The 4,174-nt window shown below is 45.8% G+C and overlaps 1 pseudogene; it reads left to right on the top strand.

The window, feature by feature from the left end:
• The first annotated feature begins 600 nt into the window (after positions 1 to 600).
• On the top strand, positions 601 to 1,620 carry LOC142835866 (large ribosomal subunit protein uL18-like; annotated as a pseudogene).
• Positions 1,621 to 4,174: the final 2,554 nt, after the last annotated feature.

The raw sequence follows: 4,174 nt of genomic DNA, 5'->3' as shown, positions 1-4,174 counted from the left end.
TCGCAGTGTATGAGTCTCACCCTAAAGCATCTGCTGTATCATACAGCACTTGCAGGATTCGTTCATGGGGGTCATTATCTTTTGTGGGGATCAGTCTGTTGGCCGTGCCACAGGAAGAGAACAGAGAGAAGAATACAATAGGAAAACGGTGAAGAAATTCTGTGTGCATGGAAAAGCCCCCCAACTAAGTCACCAACAGCATTAGGATTGGTTATCAATTATGTGCTTATGAAGCAAGGCGGCAGAGGGTATAACAAGATGGTTGTCAGGTGCTGGGGCCACATGCCAAAGGAGGGATGGTAGAGAAAATGGGAACTGAGGCACAAGACAAAGAACAGTAATTTATCATTGAACATGCTGAGGTAGGACTTAGATGAATTCAGGATTAGTATCCTCAGGTATACTGGATAAGGGACCCCTAAAATAGTCAATGGGGTCTGGGAGGGTAGTAGAAGACCCAAAAAACCATACCATGGAAGAAGCAGAAATTTTTAAAAATCAGCAGTATTTCAGTTCTCAGCGCTGATCAAATGAAAAAGACATTAAGAACCAAGGATAAGGTCCGTAAGGAGCCGTGATTGCGGGTCTCTGTTCTGCAGGATGGGGTTTGTGGAAGTTGTCAAGAATGACGCGTACTTTAAGAGGCACCAAGTGAGATTTAGAAGGTGTTGAGAGGGTAAAACTGGCTACTATGCTCGGAAAGGATTGGTGATCCAGGACAAAAATAAGTACAACACACCCAAATACAGGATGATAGTTCTTGTAACGAACAGAAATCCCATCTGCCAGATTGCGTACGCCCATATAGAAGGGGATGTGATTATCTGTGCACCATATGCACAGGAACTGTCAAAATACAGTGTGAAAGCTGGCCCGACAAAGTATGTTGCAGCCTACTGCACTGGCCTGCTGCTGGTCTGCAGGCTTCTCAGTAGGTTCTGTATGGATAAGATCTGTGAAGGCCAAGTGGAGGTGACCGAGATGAATACACTGTGGAAAGCACTGTTGGTCAGTCTGGCGCCTTCACTTGCTATTTGGATGCAGGTCTTGCCTGAATTACGATCAAGTTTTGGAGGCCCTGAAGGGAGCTGTGGATGGAGGCTTGTCTATTCCTCATAGTACCAAATGATTCCCGGGTTATGATTCTAAAAGCAAGGAGTTCAACGCAAAAGTACACCGGAAGCATATCATGGGTTAGAATGTTGCAGAATTCATGTGTTGTTTCACAGAGGTAGATGGAGATGCTTATTAAAACAGTTCTCTCGGTACATAAAGAACAAAGTAAATCCAGACACAGAAAGCTCATGCTGCCATCAGAGAGAATCCAGCCTCTGAAAAGAAGCCGAAGAGGAGGAGGAGGAGGAGGAGGAGGAGGAGGAGGAGGAGGAGGAGGAGGAGGAGGAGGAGGAGGAGGAGGAGGAGGAGGAAAGGAAGGAAAGAAGGAAAGAAGGAAAGAAAAAAAGAAAGAAAGAAAGAAAGAAAGAAAGAAAGAAAGAAAGAAAGAAAGAAGGAAGAAGAGGTGAGGCTGTCCCAAAAATGTCCCTTGGCCAGAACAAAGAACGGATTGATTAAAAGAAGGCAAGCTTCCTCAGAGCTCGAGAATGGGTTACTGAGAGCTAAAGCAATTTTCTGTGCGGATGTTTTCATAAAGATAATAAACTTATGGACCAAGCCCACCCCCCCAAAAAGAACCAAGGATAAGGTAAAATAACTCACAAGAGTCCTGCAAACGAATGGTGACTGGCAAGAATTATCTCAGAGGGATGTGGAAGACAGAACTAGAGGATGTGGCTTAAGGAATAAATTGAGGAAAGGAAGAGTCTCCTTGTCTCCTAGACGACGGGAGTAAAGGAGAAAGGGTGCTGGAGAGGGTCATGCCAGGAGTAGGAGCCAGGAAGGGAGTCAATGTTGTCATTCATGGTTGGTGAAGAACTCCATGATGGGCAGAGAATGAATTTCTGGACAGCAGGAGGTCCTTGAAAATCAGGAAGAACTGGGCTGTGACCATAGGGGGAGGAATTCCTATGTAAAAATTCAGCAGGGCAGGGAACCCTGACTGCTCTTTGGGCTGACAAGAGAGAGGGGGAGTTGTTTGGGGGAGGGGAGGGAAATGGGAGGCAGTGGCGGGGAGGAGACAGACATCTTTAATAAATAAATAAATATAAATAAATAAAAATTCAGGATGGATGATGCTATAAAACCCAAGATCCAAGGAAGAGGACCGGTGAGATCAAAGACATGGATGCAAAATCGTATTTAAGTGCCACCTTCTGAAGGTGTAAGTCACAAACAATCCCACACCAGTTTGGAATTATGATTAATAGAATGGTTATTTATTTAAAGGGAAAAAAAAATTTACAGATCACTGTCCCAGACAACAGCCGTCTGTGCGATCAGGAAAGGAGTCTAGTAGCCGGAAGTTGAGCCGGAAGAGAGGAAGTGGAGGGCTGCTGCTTTTTTAAAGAGAGACTACGCCCCAGTGGGCTGGTATCTCAGCGGCTATTGGCTGAAGGAGCGGAAGGAGCTCCCGCAGCAGCCTTCTCTTTTTTTCTCAAAAGAAAAAAACCCAAAACCACCAAACTTTGACCTTTTTAAGAGTTTGGGGGTGGGAAGGCAGCTTGAAGAGAATGAGGAAGGTGTGTCTTGTGATGTCCCTCCCCCACAGCCATGCTTCTGATGCTCTTAGGTCTTGGACTGAGAACTTTCACACAGCAGTAACTGTGCTTCGCGACCGTCACCACTGTATGAAGTGGTCATAGATGTTCCCGTTTCACACATGGGGAGAGCTGGGCCTCAAAGACATTTATCTTTGGCCCAGGTAAGAATTATCAAGTCTGCGGGGAGGTGGGATGCGCGATCAATACCCATCAAATGAATGGGCTGCACAGACTACACTCTCCAACTTGTTACACCCGTGTGTGACGCTCCCTTCAACAGAAGCTTTGCTAATGAGTCTATAGTCTCAGGTAGCAGTAAGCTCCAAGAGAAGTCGCAACAGCGAGAACCACAAAACTTGGCTGAACAAGGAAATGCCAGGGCTACTTTATTTACTCCAAACAGAAAAGCTGCTCGCCTGATTATGACTAATGGGAAAATGAGATTTAGTTGGACAAAGCTGTTGACGCTCCTGTGTCTAGCGCTTCCAGCAAGGACCTCCCTGCATTGGAACTGATGTGTACTCAGTCTCCGTTTTACCGTGGATACTATCTGGATGAAAATTCCTGCCAAAACATTTCACTGAAGGATTCACAATAGACTTTCCAAGGCTCTAGCTGAAGGGCAACAGCTGATGTCAGCGTGAGCCTGCTGGCATTTGCCAGTTCATCTGGCTGGATAAAAAGTAACCAATTGTGTCTTTGGGAACCCTGCATGTTCTTCAGAGTTGTAAGCCAAAATCTAATGTGTGTTCTTTTCACTATTATGTCAGAGGAAAAAGAACTGTGCAAAATGTCATGGAATGTGCAGATAGGGCATTGGCTCCCAAGTTCTTGTGGGTAGAAATTTGACTTTTCCCTACAGTCATATCAAGGGAACTGCACCAATGTTTGGCACATGACATGGGCTAAAAATTGCATGCTGAAATGCGTTGAAGTGCATCAACATTACAGGTGGCTTTATTTTTTTTTCTCCTAGAGCAGAGTGCAGGCCTCTCACTGGAGGATGCTGTGTGCACGAACACTCTTAATTCATTATTGAAGTTCTGGATGAATTATTAATCCTGGAGAAAAAAAATCCATAGCTGGAGTTGTCTGTCGTTGCAGTGGGAGGAGAATGACTAGTAACCCGTGTAGGCAGTCTTCCTACACATCACCCCCTCTCCCCCTTTGAGTCTCAGACTCTGCAGCTCTCCCAGGCTATGGCTGTGATTCCCATTCTATTCCTGACTTATGGTTTGACCTCAAGATGAGTCACTTAATCTCAGTTTGGTACTTGTTTCCCCTTCAGTGAAAGCCAAAGGGGCCCGGCTATGCAGCCGGCCAATCATCAGGCCCGAAAACTGGATGTGTTACTCAGGGCCATCCATCATTTCTGTGAGGCCAACGGGAATGAATCACAGATACAAAGCCCCAATGGATTTCCCCAACTCCTACCAAATTAGCCCTTTGGGGTGGCTAAGCCAGCGCTGAGACAGTGAAGGGGAAAAGATAGGGAGCTGGGGATGGCAGCCCTAAAT

This window comes from Microtus pennsylvanicus, chromosome 15, assembly GCF_037038515.1.
Source record: "Microtus pennsylvanicus isolate mMicPen1 chromosome 15, mMicPen1.hap1, whole genome shotgun sequence".
Taxonomy (NCBI): domain Eukaryota; kingdom Metazoa; phylum Chordata; class Mammalia; order Rodentia; family Cricetidae; genus Microtus; species Microtus pennsylvanicus.
Note: the sequence above shows the minus strand (reverse complement) of the source record. Positions and strands in the feature narration are given on the sequence as shown.